Below are 16,026 nucleotides of genomic sequence, written 5' to 3' on the forward strand. Positions count from 1 at the left end.
CGCGATTCTGGCGCCAAATTCTTGCGCGACGACTAAGCTCGTCGCAAAAGAGATCTTTGCGCGACAATTTCCTTATCCGTCGCACAAAAAAGTGGAAGGAAAATAAAGCAGCAATGGCGCGAATATGTTGCGCGACGAATATGCAACATTTGGCGCACTGAGTCTCTTGCGACGAGAAAGAAAGTCGTCGCGTAAGAAAAACGCGCGAAAGATGACTTTTGCGCGATGAAAAAAGTGAATCGTCGCATATAATCGTTGTCGGCAGAGTGGTTTTTGCGCGACGATAAAAAATTATGCGTGACGAAAAAGTTTAATGCGACGAGAAATGCATTCATCGCGCAAAAATCTCAAACTTTGCGCCACGACATAGAGGCTTAATGCGACGAATATGTATTCGTCGCGCAAATGTTGACATTTTTGAGCGACAATAATTATTTTTGCGCGACGAATATTGTTCGTCGCGCAAAAAAGTTCATCTACTACATTATCCGGTTCAGCCATGGCAGAGGCAAACTGCAAAAAGAAATTGCAGCTTGCCTCTCCCTGTCTCTTCCTCTCTCTCGAACGTTTTGGGCCAAAAAAGGTATTCAATTTCGTTTCCTGTATGAGTTGAACTACCTCTACCACTGCTAAGTTCGTTCGGTATGTATTTTTTGTCGTTAGTGTAAAAGTGTTAATGTAAATTTATACTAACACTATTAATTTCGTTGTTTATAGGGATATTATATGTGATTAGCGATTGGTGGAGAACGATTGATAAGGTATTTTCGTCGTTTTATAATTTAAAATAAAAAATTTATTACATTATGTTTATATTGATTTATGAAATTATATTTATAATATGTTGTTAAATTATGTATGTACGTTGATGTACGAGGTTAATTGAAATTAACTTCGTACATTTTTTTTTTGTAAAGCTTAGTTCAGGTTCGAGGTTAGTTGGACCGCGCATGGGTGGGTAAACCACGACTACAGTCCAATTAATTCTTGAATTGTCCCATATTTTGGACAGTTTGGAAATGCATAGTCGTGTCACGTAGTTTACAGCTACAGGATTAGGTTTCGATTGTGGAGAATTCGGTGTCATCTCGGTACGTTCTTCGGGTGGTACGTAGGTATTTTATATCTACGGTACACCTCAAGAACTGTACCGAGATGCTGCCGAAATTCATCCACATCGAAATCTAATCTCATGTAGCTGTAAATTACGTGACGTGACTATGCATTTCCGAATGGGATAGGGCCATTACCGGAGGCATAAGGAAAGATTTTGTACGAATACAACATAATTGTTGTATTGTGATTGTGATTCCAGGAACTATGAGCAGGAGGTGGATACAGAACCCGAATAGGTGCGCAGACGAATACTTGGACGGAATCGAGGATTTTATTGACTTTGCACGGACACACAACCCGGGTGCAACTAGAATCCGGTGTCCTTGTAGGAGCTGTAACAACACGTTGTGGGACACAATTGAAAATGTTTGATTTCATTTAGTGAGGAATGGAATGATTGAGACATACATCACTTGGAACCATCACGGGGAACAGTTAGACATTGCTTCGTCTTCAGGGGCCACAAGAGTAGACAATGTTGAATTGAACCCATTGTGGATCCTAATGAACAAGTCAGGGATATTATAATGATGCATTTCCATTTGCATTGACCAGCAGCAATCAGGAAGGTGAAGATGACGTGCCTACACAAATGGACAGTGCAGAGTTCGAACAGTATGAAAACTTGTTAAGAAATGCCAACCAAGAGTTATACCCGGGGTGTGAGAGCTTTTCCGTTCTGACGGCGATTGTGGAGCTAATGCACGGAAAAATAAAGTATCGTATGTCGAACCTGTGTTTCGATTACTTTTTGGGGGTTTTCAAGAAAATGCTTCCAATGGACAATTGTTTGCCGAAAGACCACAGACAGGCGCAGAAGATGTTGAGTGGTCTTGGATTGGGTTATGAAAAAATCCACGCTTGCAAAAATAATTGCATGTTATTCTACAAAGAGTATGAAACGTTGGATACATGTCCTATATGCAATGAGTCAAGGTTCAAACAGACGTCTCAGAATAGAATGACTAAGGTTCCACAAAAAGTCATGCGTTATTTGCCCCTGAAACCAAGATTGCAGCGACTTTATATGTCGACGCATACTGCCACAGACATGAGATGGCATAAGGAAAAACGGGTAGACGACGATGTGATACGGCATCCTGCAGATGGGGAGGCATGGAAAGAGTTCGATCGAACGTTCCCTAAGTTTGCTGCTGATCCTCGAAATGTTAGATTGGGACTTGCCACAGACGGATTCAATCCGTACAGGGTTCTAAACTAACACCACAGCACTTGGCCGATTTTCGTATTCCCATATAATTTGCCGCCATGGAAGTGCATGAAAAAAGAGTACATGATGATGACTGTTTTGATAACTGAGGATCCTGGCAGGTCAATCGATGTGTACTTAAGGCCATTGGTTGATGAGCTGAAGGATTTGTGGACAAATGGTGTGCGCACGTACGATAAATCCACTAGGAAGATGTTCACTTGCGGGCTACAGTTATGTAGACTGTGAATGATTTTCCCGCATATGCAATGGTGTTGGGGTGGAGCACAAAGGGTTATATGGCATGCCCTGTATGCAAGGAAGATGTGACTTCTGGTTGGCACGCTGGAAAAGTGTGTTTCCTTGGGCATCGAAGATGGTTGCCATGGGACCACGAGTGGCCGGAAAAGGATAAAGAGTTCGACGGGAACAAAGAGCGTCGCGCAAGACCTAGAGAATCGTCCAGTGATCAGATCTTAGAACAACTAAACCGTTTGGATTTTGCTCAATTCGGAAAAACAGTTAGTAGGACCAGACCTGCTACACATATGAACTGGACGCACAAGTCTATGTTTTTTGAGCTCCCATATTGGTCGAAACTAAAATTGAGGCACAATCTCGACGTTATGCATGTTGAGAAAAATGTGTTTGACACATTGATGGGAACGATTCTAGATATCAAGGAGAAGACAAAGGACACGATAAAAGCTCGTCTTGATTTGGAAAGAATGGGCATACGAAAGGGTTTATGGCTGAAAAGGGGCAGTGATAAAGCTATAAGGGATCTTGCATTTTTTTCCATGAAACCGAATGACAAAAAAGAGTTTCTGCAGTTTGTATCGTCTGTAAAGTTTCCTGACGGGTATGCTTCTAATATCGCACGTTGCATGAATGTTGACAGGGGTAAATTTACTGGACTCAAGAGCCATGACTGCCATGTGTTTATGCAACGCCTACTTCCTGTGGGGATTCGACACCTATTGCCGGAAGATGTAGTCAAGCCAATCATATTGTTGTCCAGATTTTTTTCCCAACTGACGGCAAAAACGTTGCGAAAGACAGACTTTGATCAATTGCGCCATGACATTGTCCAAGTCTTATGCAAGTTTGAGATGATATTTCCTCCGGCTTTCTTCACAAGTATGATTCACGTGACGGTTCACTTGCCAGAAGAGGCATTGCTTGCTGGTCCAGTCAACTATCGTTGGATGTATCCAATAGAAAGGTATATAATCCTCATCATTTTTGTATGCATTTTTATCCTATGCTTGCTACTTGCTAATTTGCATCTTGTCGTTTTAATTTGGCAGGCTTCTTGGAGAGCTGAAAAAAAACGTATGCAACAGTGCGAAGCCCGAAGGATCAATTGTAGAGGCTTGGGTTCAATATGAGGCGCTTACTTTCTGTGGAATGTATTTAAAGGATGTGGACACGGCTTTCAATCGACCTTAGCGCAATAATGACGGAGGTGTCAGAAATGAGCAACTTTCTATTTTTAGCCAAAGCGCACGACCCTTTGGAGATCCTGTACGAGGAGAGTCGTTTTCCAGAAATGACATGGGGTAGCTCATTGGTTCGTATTGAACAATTGTGATGAGATAATAGCATACTTAGATGAGCATGAAGAGATGATGAAGCGAGAACATCCATCACATTTGTATTCGAAGAAACACCGTGAATTGTTTCCAAAATGGTTTTTGGAATATGTAAGTTATAAGTGTTTTGTAATTTACATATATATTGTAGTATTTAATTTTCTCAAACTAATATGTGAATGTTTTAATTAATATTAGGTGAATAAGTTGAAATCAGAGAATTCCCCCACTTACAGTGAAGAGTTATATAAATTGGCATTCGGCCCAATTCGGGTTGAATTGTTCTCGGGTTGTCATGTTAACGGCGTCAAGTTTTTGGGGACTGCACGAGATGACAAGTTGTGTACGCAAAACAGCGGTGTCCTTGTTCCGGGTGGAGGCGAAAGTACGGACATTAATTTCTATGGCAAATTCACAACTGTCGTGCAATTGCTTTACAAAGACCGATACCAAGTGATCATGTTTAAGTGTCAATGGTTTGATACGAACCCAAATAGGCAGGGAAGTGTTAAAATTGATCATGGGTTACTATATGTGAACATCAACAGAACTTGGTATGATGACAACCCTTACATTTTGGCAAACATGGCAAAACAAATTGTCTATCTAGATGACCCTAAAGCAGGGAGCGGGTGGAAAGTTGTTCAGCAGATGGATCAGAGGAATGTGTATGCTATACCAGAACTAGACCCATCTGACAACGACGTTGACGTCGCTGACCAACGTTTCGAATCTTCCATGGAACATGATGCAGAAACACTTCTAGATACAAATGTCGTACAAGAACCCTTTCAGCTTGAAGGAGTGTCTTCAAGAGAAATACCGATTCAGTCAATTACAATTGACCTATGTTTTCTTCCGCGATACGATCCAACCATGGCCCCGAACAACGATGATGATGTACTTATGGAGGAGGAGGAGGAGGAGGAGGAGGATTGGGAGACCCAAAGTGATCATAGCAACGATAACGAAGATTATTATAGTTCAGATGATGAATAATGTAATTTATTTGCGACTTGCCATGTAAAACATAGTAATGTGAAATTATTTGTAATTTAATAATGTTAGTGTAAAGATTTTGGCAAGTATGCTTGTTTGAATATATGTACTTGTTATATCCATGGATTAGGCATCAAAATAAGCTTGATGTTGAAAATTTGGTAGTACGAATTAGATTTGGTGTTGATGTTGAAAATTAGGCATCAATGTAATATATCTCGGTTACAACTATATCGATGTATTGAACCTTATTTATGTTTCTAATATTGGGAAAAAAAAAAAAAGCAAGATGAAAACAAATTATAAAATAGAATGAGCCAAATTTAGTTTGACACATAAACAAATCATATTTTGTTATACTTTTAATGAGTTATTTCGATTGTGTTTCACGTCACGAAAAAAGACTACTTAGAAGGAAAGAGCCACTTTAGCTACCACATCCACTTGCTTGTTTATTTATATGGCCTCAGGTTCTGCATTACGAGATCATAGCAAAGAAAAAAAATGGCATACTCAGGAGAATCTGTAAAAAAAAAAATAATAATAATTATTAAAAAAAAACCGAGACCTATTTGCGCGACGAACAATGGAATAGTGTCGCGCTAGATAACTTTGCGGGACGAACAACTTCGTCGCGCAATAACAAAAATTTTGAGAAATAAAAGTGACTCTTCCGTGTAGAATCTGTAAAAAAACGACCGGTCGCATAACAATCTGTGCAAAAACGACCGGTCGTCGCTTATCCCCGACCGGTCGCCGATATTTGCACGACGAACAAGATTTTTCCATCGCACAAGGACAGTTTGCGGGACGCAGATATTCTTCGTGCAAAGTAGAAAATATCCCCAAATTATGAAGATTCGGAGTGACCCTTGCGCGACGAGAAACCCTATGCCGTCGCAGCTTCACAGTTTGTGGGACGAACACTGTTCGTCGCGCAACGTACAATATGCAAAACCATTAATCCTACGCCTTAAATTTAATTTTGCCATCTAAATCATATGTTTTTCATTGAATGTAGTGAAGATCATCATTCATACCATTTTAATTATGGGAATGGTAGAGGAGAATCTTTTTGTAGGGTTATCAACCTCCATACGAATAAATTTTAGGGTTATCAATTTCCCTACGAAGAGAACAGCGCGAAATATGTTTTGAAACTAAAAAGTGTTCCTTCAACTCTACAAAACTAGTTTCAACGATCCAACCATCAAACGTGTTTGTATATACTACGAGATCGTATATCCCAAAAATCGCAAAAAACAAACATTCAGAGATCATGTAACGAACAAAAATTTTCAACGGTTATAAATGAAAAATCACTATTTAACGGTTATTTTAATTCCGATTTTTATAATTTTTTTACAACTACACTCATTGACCCTATATAAAAACAATGATTGAATTTGATCTTCAATTGAAATGATTTACACTAGTGGATACCACAAAATCTTAAGCTATATATAACAAAAGTATGTATAAACTCTTAAATGTTAGAGAATATATTGTTGGGATGGCATACACATTATATGAAACTCGTTTCAACAATCCAACCGTTAAACGTGTTTGTATATACTGTGAGATCGTATATCCTAAAAATCGCAAATAACAAATATTCAGAGATCTAGAAATGGGACAAAATATTCAAAGGTTATAAATGAAAACATTTGCGAGACGCACTCTTTCGTCGCGCAACAGCACTTTGCGCAACGACATATTATTTTACGTCGCCAAAACTATTGACAGACGAAGAAATTCGTCGCGCAATGTTATATTTTCAGGACTTTGGGTTTAGGGTTTGCGCGACGGACACCATTTTTCGTTGCGCAAAGTGCAGAAAAATTTTGGCGGTTCGTTTCCCGGGTATTAAAAATTATTTTCGCGACGTCTTATTTATGTACGTCACGCAAGGTTGAATTATCGGACATTGATTTCCTTTTACGTCGCGCAAGGTTGAAATATCGAGTTTACGCGACGTCATTTGACTTCGTCACGCAAGGTCTTGAATATTTTTTCTTAAGAACGCGACTCTCTGTTTCTCTCTGTCTTCCTCCGTGAAAAATCTCAGTCCTCCTCCAGCCGTGCCCTCCCAAACGTCCAGACCACCACCGCCGGCAACGCCCAGCCCCAAGACCACCCCATCCAGCCGTCACAAACCCGAGCCCTTTCCCCCTCACTGTTCCCCCCCCCCCCCCACCGTCGACCCCAACTTCACAAACCCTCTCTCCCTTTCCCTCACTGACCTCAAGTTCTCTCCCTCTCTCTCCAACCCAACCTCCGCCGCACCGTCGACGCCCCCTCACCAAACCACAAACCCTCTCTCCCTTTCCCCCTCACTGACCTCAAATTCTCTCCCTCTCTGTCCAACCAGAACCCACCATTGGTGAAATCCCACGGTTTCCTCCCTCTGCGTGTCTCTGTCGCCATCTCCATCTTCCTCTCACACTGCCTCTCGCGTCCGCTGCCTCTCGCATCCACGGTATAATTTCTGTTTCCTTTTTCTTTAAATTTTGTTAATGCATTTGTGATTTTCTTTAAATTTTATAATTTCTGTTTGTGATTTCTGTTTCCTTAGTCTGATGGTTGGTTAGGATTTTATGTTTCTGATTTGATTTCAAATTTTATGTTAGGATTTTGTAAGCGTTGAAATTGCTTAGTCTGTTTCCTTTTTGTATTGGCTTTTGATTTCAGATTTGATTGTATTGGTTAGGGTGACTGCATTGTGTTGAAATTGTATTATTTGATAGCAAAACAGCGATTGTATATGTCAAAATCCCGTAGGTTTCTAATTCTATAAATCTGAAATTTTTTGGAATTGTGGTTCTTGGGTTTGTTTTATTGTTCATATTGCATATATCCATTTAATTTTGTAAATCTGAATTTGTTTGGAATTGAGGTTCTTGGTTTGCTTCACATAATAGAATGATGTGTTTTTCTTTTTTATTTAGGTAGAAATTATTCTAGTATATCAAGGATTGATTTTTTTGTTTATTGCTACTTGATACTGCAGCATTTGGGGACTCCATGAGTTTTTGCAATTTGATTTGTTGGTATTTGGTGAATGAATATGTTTAATATTGAATTTGTTCTTGATTAGTTGTTGGGGTTATTTTTATTATAAATTTTTTGTGTTATAAATTATAAATTTTTGGCCAAGGAGGTACTTTAAATGTTTGTTTCGTGCAGATGTCGAACCTTATCAAAACTCGTAAGGCGATGACGACTGCACAACCTTTGCCTCCCCCGGCTTCGACGTCGGCTGCCAATGCTCCACCACAGGTGGACGTTGTGCCGGTTTCTCCTCACGTCTCCCATGTGGCGGTGTCATCTGAGTCATCAGTGGCGCAACCTGTTAGCGCCAAGCGGCGTCATCGCCCCCCCCCCCCCCCCCCCATATGACCGACGCCACTTCGCCCTCTGTTGCTGGTGCGTCGGATTCACAACCAGGTAAAGATTTCTTTCAACTCCAGCTGTTTTAGACCAAGATTTTGGTAGGATTATATATTTAATGTTAATGTTATATGTGTTTGCAGCCAAGAGGAACACCCTGGGACCTTGTCGCCAGTTGAACACGGCGAAGGCCACCCGGGTGACCAACAGTCGTGTCAACATCGGATATGACGAGCGACATCGAGCTACACCAACAGCGGACCAACATAGCTCATTGGCCCACGACATTGGTCACGTCGTTCGGACCCATTGTCCGATGAAATGGAAGTCTTGGAAGGTCATGCCTGACGAGATGCGGACGGTGGTGCGCGGACAGCTGTCGGTATGTATTCCTTTTAATTGTTTTGCTTTCAAATTATATATATTTCTAATACTTAATGAATATAATTAATGTATTGCAGGCGAATTACAATTTAGAGAACCTCCCTGATGAGTCGTTGGCGTATGTCAACAGACTCTTTGGTGAGAGGTACAAGCAGTGGAAGAGCGATCTGCACCACCATTTTATGGCATATGATGATCCGCAGGTCGCTCTTCAGGAGGGTTGCCTGAAGGAGCTTGAGGGGCGGGAGGATAGTTGGGCGTGGCTCTGCAGTCATTTTCAAGACTCTGATTATGTGGTAATTTTTTTATATTAAGTTGAAATTTATTATATGTTTCTTACTAATGTTTATTTACTTTTTTTTAATTTCATTTAATTTTCAACTAATACGTTTATTTTTGGTATAACAGAAGAAGGCAAAAGCAAATAAGGGCAATAGGGACAAGAAGACTCTTCTCCATCATTCCGGTTCCAGGCCCTTCTCATATAGGATGGAGGCGCGGCGGCGGGTAATAATTAAATCGTCTTTTTTATAAAAATTTTAATATGTCATTAATATGAATTTGTTTTTTTTGTACTAACAATTTTCTTCTCTTGTTCAATCAAGGGGGGGTCCAAATTCCCGGAGATCGACGTCTTTGGCGACATTTATGTTCGACCCGGGAATGAGTTGGCGGAGTCCCTTCATGTAAGTATTCTTTAATTTTAATTATTGTTTTACGCATTCAAGTTCATGGTTATTATATGAGTGTTTTAATTAATATTTTATGTTATGTTAAATAGACGACCATGATGGAGAAGAGCCAGTTGGTTCTTCAAGAGTCCGCCTCCCAGCTTCCTCCCGATACTCCGCTCGATGTTGTGGATCCTCCACCGGATGCGGGGTTTCAAATACTGACGGAGACCTTAGATAAGACTCTCGGGAGGAGGCCAGGGACATATTGTCGAGGGATGGGGAATGCCAGACGGCGGGAACCTAGAGCCCCTCCATCGTCCCAATCAGACGGTGAAGTGATTGCTTTGAAAGCTAAGGTGGCCGAGCTTAAGACCCAAATGGCTACCCAAATGGCCTCGTATAATACCCAGATGTCACAGCTTATAGAGTCCCTCTCTCAGTCCGGCATTCCACTCCCGTCACATTTTGGTTCCTCGTCGACCTCCGAGCCCCCTTAACCAGAGCATGGCCACCACACTTCTGCCCCTGTTGACCATGTCCAGACTTCCGAGCTGCATTTGCAAGACGACAACATAGATCACTACTACAAAAAGGGCAAAAGACGACAGTAGAACAAAAAGCCGTCGTTGTTTTTAAAAAGACGACGGTAATAAAAAACCGTCGTGGATAAGTGACTTAAATAACTAAAAAATGGAGATACTGTTGAGAATTTTTTTATAATGACGCACACAAATAAAATAGCGTCGTCTTATTAAAAAGCTTTTCTTCAGAGTTAAAATCTGACCAAAAAACAACGACAGCAGGTATGACAAGCGTCGTCTTTTAAAAATCAAGTGTCCTTTTTTTGGTAAAGACATGGTTGTTTTGAAAAAACTGTCGTCTATTATAAGTAAAGACGACGGTTTTTTTATAAAACGGGTCGTCTATTATTAAGTAAAGATGACCCTTTTTATATGAAAAGGGTCGTCTATTATGAAGTAAAGACGACCCTTTTTATATAAAAAGGGTCGTCTATTATATGTAAAGACGACGGTTTTTTTATAAAAAGGGTCGTCTATTATTAAGTAAAGACGACGGTTTTTTTATAAAAAGGGTCGTCTTTACTTCAACATAGACGACCCTTTTTATATAAAAAGGGTCGTCTATTATATTTAAAGACGACGGTTTTTTTATAAAAAGGGTCGTCTATTATATGTAAAGACGACGGTTTTTTTTATAAAAAGGGTCGTCTATTATTAAGTAAAGACACTACTACAAAAAAGGCAAAAGACGACGGGAATTCACCGTCGTGAATTTGGTCGTAAAATCGATCGACGTCTTTTGCAAAGTAAAACCACGACGCGAAATCACCGTCGTTGTTATAACAAACAACGTCATTAACAAAAAAACAACCGACGTCTGTATACTGAAAAATGAACCAAAAAATTGTCTTGGAGAAGAATAGACGACCTATTTTATACAACCTCCGTCGTGTAAAAGAATACAATACGTCTTTAAATAAATAAAATATGACGTTATTAAATCATACGACGTCCAATGTATTTATATAACCGTCGTGCAATAGTAATGCCACTTCGTTTTTTCCATTAATATTGACGTGGAAATAGCGGTTAGGGTAAATCACCGTCGTTGTTGTAACAAATAACGTCATTTACAAAAACAACCGACGTCTGTACACTGAAAAATGAACCAAAAAATTGTCATGGAGAAGAATAGACGACTTATTTTATACAACATTCGTCGTGTAAAAGAAAACACTACGTCTTTAAATAAATAAAATATGACGTTATTAAATCATACGACGTCGAATATATTTATATAACCGTCGTGAAATAGTATTGTTACTTCAGTTTTTCCATTAATATTGACGTGGAAATAGCGGTTAAGGTAAATCACCTTCGTTGTTGTAATAAACAACGTCATTTACAAAAACAACCGACGTCTGTATACTAAAAATGAACAAAAAAATTTTCATTTAGAAGAATAGACGACCTATTTTATACAAACACAGTCGTGTGTATGTATATACTACGTCTTTAAATAAATAAAATACGACGTTATTAATATTTACTACGTCTTATATATTTACATAACCGACGTGGAAAATATGTTAGGCTCATGACTTACGACATATTTATTTCTATAAATGACGTAGTATGTGATATACAACGTCGTGATCATGTAAAAGACAGCTGTGTTTCTCTATTTATAAATCGTCTTTAGTAAAATAATAGTCGTCTAATCCATCCAAGACGTCATCTTTTGTAACGTTCAGGTTCGATATCTGTCCTTTTAGACGTCACTATTATTGTACTGAAGTCGTGTTATTTGTAATTACATGTCGGCTCTTTATCCTTCTCCGACGTGATATCGTTAATAACTGTTTCACAATAACGTCGTCTTTTTTCACTTTTAGTTCGCTTTTAGACGTCGGTAAATTCAATGACGTCGTTGAATGCTCCAAAACGTCATTTTTTATTGACAATTTTATGGCAACAGACGTCTGTTTTTCACAGTTTTATAAGGACCGTCGTTTTATAATACTGAACCAGTATTTTATGTACTGATTGTTTTGTGTCCAAAACCTGCATAATGAAAGTGAAGAAAACACATTACAATTTATTGCAAAATTAATGTCATACAGTAGTGCTGTTTAGGGCATAAATAATTTCATAAATTACAAGAGCATCATTCAATCCATATATCTTCACACCCATCTCGAATATTTTGACTCCCAAACTCACCCACTAGTTCATCAAATGTGTCAACATTTGGCATCCCTCTAGTAAATGGCTCACACTCAATTCTCACATCACCAAAGACATCATCACCAATAACATCATCATTATATTCTCTATTAGGCGCTGATAACACTACCGACCAACCATGATGCATCGGGTCGTCAACAAAAAATACTTGTTTGACTTCAGAAGCCAAAACAAATTGGTCATTCCTATGTCCAATTTTACTCAAATCTACAAGGGTAAATCCAAGTTCGTCGACTACAAGGCCGGAAGTACTATCTATCCAATCGCACCTAAAGACTGGGATTGTAAACTTTTGGTAGTCAAGGTCCCAAATTTCTTGAATGACACCATAAAAACCCATATTTGAGAGAATTGGGTTTTTATCCTTGGCACCAGCAACTTGCATGGTATGTGCAAGTAAATAAACTCCACTATTTTGAACTGTCCGCACATCATCTTGTGCCTTGATGTTAAATTTAACACCTTTAATAAGATAGCTCCTATATAATGGCACTGCCATGTTTGGACCAGCTGCTAGCCACCTTAAATTTTCTGATACCCCATGATTGTCTCCCTCATCAAGTTCACTTTGAACCTGCAAATTAATCATATCTTAATTCAATCTAACATAGAAAGAAGAAAATTAAAAGTCCAATATGTTATTGAATAACATATACCTTGAAGTGTAGCCATTGAATGAAAGTGCTATTGTGCTTATCTTGCAACCACTTTGTTCTCTTTCTAAATTTTGGATAAGCGGCCTTGATGTGGATCATATGTTCCCTACATGACACGAAAAATTCAAGCATTACGGTCCCAAACATATAAGATAAACATAAGGAATAATTTAAAATGGAAACTTAAGGAATAAAACTCATACTCGATATAAGGTAGAACTTCCTCCGTATTCTCCAAGACATATAGATGTGCTTGGTTCAACAGGTCCCGATCAACTAAGCTCACTGTGCAACCTGATAATGGCTTTGAAACTCCTATCTTCTGACTTGATGGCACTCCAATTGTACTAATATCAGATAAATGTTCAGTGCAATATTCTACAGCTTCTTCAGCTATATAACGCTCCGCAATGCAACCTTCGGGATGAGTACGGTTCTAAACATACCCCTTTAGAACTTTCATATATCTTTCGAACGGATACATCCATCTAAAATAAACTGGCCCACATAGACGAACTTCTCTGACAAGATGTACTACTAGATGAACCATGATATCGAAGAATGAAGGTGGAAAGTATTTTTCAAGCAAACACAAAGTAACTACTACATCTTCTTCCAACTTATCTAGCTTGGAAACATCAACCATCTTTGCCCATATAGCAATGAAGAAGAAGCACAAACGAGTTATTGCATACCTTGCAGGCTTCTCCAAAACAGAACGAATTGCCACAGGGAGCAATTGTTGCATTAAGGTATGACAATCATGTGATTTAAGGCCAAGAAGTCTTGAATCTTGTAAAGATAAAAGATTTTTTATATTTGAAGAATAACCTTCAGGGACCTTCATACCATAGAAAGAATTGCAAACCGCTCTTTTCTCTGCTCTTGACAAATTCCAAGGCCCTGGAGGCAAACGAGTACTTCTTTCTCCATACTCGGGTTGTAAATCAATTTTGACCCCCATGTTCAATAAATCTAACCGAGCAGCAATCCCATCTTTATTTTTTCCAGGGATCTCCAGCAATGTACCAATGATACTATCACAAACATTTTTCTCAATGTGCATAACATCGAGGACATGCCTCACTGGAAGGTATTTCCAATACTCAAGATCAAAGAATTTTGACTTCTTCTTCCAACAAACTCTGTCACCATCATTTTCACCTCCACCTCCCCCTTTTTTCGATCCCCATATGTAATTAATATCTTCAACCATATGCAGCACTTCTTCTCCCCTTAATGTCTCCAAAGGCGTGCCATATTCAGGTTTCCCATTAAAAGCTGCACGTTGCCTTCTATATGGATGATTAATTGGTAACCATTTTCTATGCCCAATGTAACAAATTTTGTGGCCATTTTTCAACTTGTGACTAGGTGTATCATCGCCGCATATTGGACAAGCTTTATATCCTTTAACAACACAACCTGATAAGTTTCCATAGGCGGGAAAATCATTAATGGTCCACAGTAATGCAGCTCTGAGTGTAAAATATTCTCCTATGTGTGCATCATACACTCCTCTAATCCCATCCCACAAAGATTTTAAATCATCAATCAAAGGCTCTGAGTAGACGTCTATATCATTTCCGGGTTGTTTAGGACCGGAAATCAATAAAGTCAACATCATGAACTTTCGTTTCATGCACAGCCATGGTGGGAGATTATATGTAACTAAGATAACTGGCCAGCAACTATATCTGCTACTTAGAGAACTGTGGGGATTGAATCCATCAGATGAAAGAGCCAATCTCAAGTTTCTCGGCTCATTACCAAACTCGGGCCATTTATCATCAACAAGTTTCCAAGACGGGGAATCCGCCGGATGAGACATCTGACCGTCAATTGATTTTCTAGCAGCATGCCAAGTCAAATTCTTAGCTGTCTCATGTGATTGAAACATCCTTTTAAACCTTGGAATTGGAGGAAAATACCACAACACCTTCGCTGCCACACCCTCTTTCAAGAATCCATCTTTGGTTTCCTTCCACCTTGAGATACCACAAGTAGGACAATTAGTTGAATCTTCATACTCCTTCCTATACAAGATGCAATCATTGGGGCATGCGTGGATTTTCTCATAACTCAGCCCCAATGCACACAAAGTCTTTTTTGCCTCATACAAAGAGGCCGGTATTGTATTTCCTTCTGGAAGCAACTTGCCCTGAAGTATCAATAATTCTGTAAAACATACATCACTCATCCCATGTTTTGCCTTCAAATTATACAACTTCACTAATGCCGATAACTTGGTGTACTTTCTACAACCAGGGTACAATGGTTGATCTCCATCCCCAATCACATTAGCAAACTCATAAGGATCGGATCCAAAATCACCAAAATCATTATCATCCATCTCTATTTCTTCAGACACAAAACTGTACCTACTATGGTCATCATCTTCTTCAACATTTCTACTAGCATTACTAGTTGCAATTGGTTCCCAAGGTTCTCCATGAAATGTCCAATTCTTATAGCTTTGGTCAACTCCATTAAAGTATAAGTGATCCCTTATAATTCCAACCCCAAACAATTTCAAATTCGCACATTTAACACATGGACAACGGATATGCGTTGTAGTTAGAAGATTTTCTACAGAAAATTGCAAAAATGCTTCCACCCCTAACTCATATGCCTTCGATCTTCTATCCGAGTGCATCCATGACTTATCCATCTCCGACACTATATCCTATTATCTATAATAAGGTGAAAAGACAAGCAATGACTATCACTTATAGCAGATTATATAAGGTTTTAATAGCAAATAATAGAGTAAACAGACGACGGTTTTTAAACAACAACATACGTATTACACATATATAGACGACGGGTTTTAAAAGAAACGTCGTCTAATGCTAGCAAGAAACGACGCCAGCGAACTTGAACCACGACGGTAGTTAAAAACTGCGTCGTGGTATATATTTACAAACGACGGTTTGTTAAAAAAACCATCGTCGTATGCATAAAAAGATATCGAAATCCCAGTTTATTTTCAAGAACCCAAAATATATTCAGAACACAACATATATAAGGTGAAAAGACAAGCAATGACTATCACTATAGCAGATTATATAAGGTTTTAATAGCAAATAATATAGTAAACAGACGACGGTTTTTAAACAACAACAGACGTATTACACATATATAGACGACGGGTTTTAAAAAAACGTCGTCTAATGCTAGCAAGAAACAGACGCCAGCAAACTTGAACCACGACGGTAGTTAAAACAAGCGTCG

General features: G+C 39.0%; 1 protein-coding gene across 1 annotated transcript in view; it reads right to left on the reverse strand.

Moving 5' to 3' along the window:
• The window catches only part of LOC110773248 (histidine-containing phosphotransfer protein 4-like), a 31,740-nt gene that overhangs the window by 1,287 nt on the left and 14,427 nt on the right, over positions 1-16,026 (reverse strand). The gene's annotated exons all lie outside the window — the stretch shown is intronic.

This window comes from Prunus avium, chromosome 6 (assembly GCF_965620075.1).
Source record: "Prunus avium chromosome 6, drPruAviu1.hap1.1, whole genome shotgun sequence".
Classification (NCBI taxonomy): Eukaryota; Viridiplantae; Streptophyta; class Magnoliopsida; order Rosales; family Rosaceae; genus Prunus; species Prunus avium.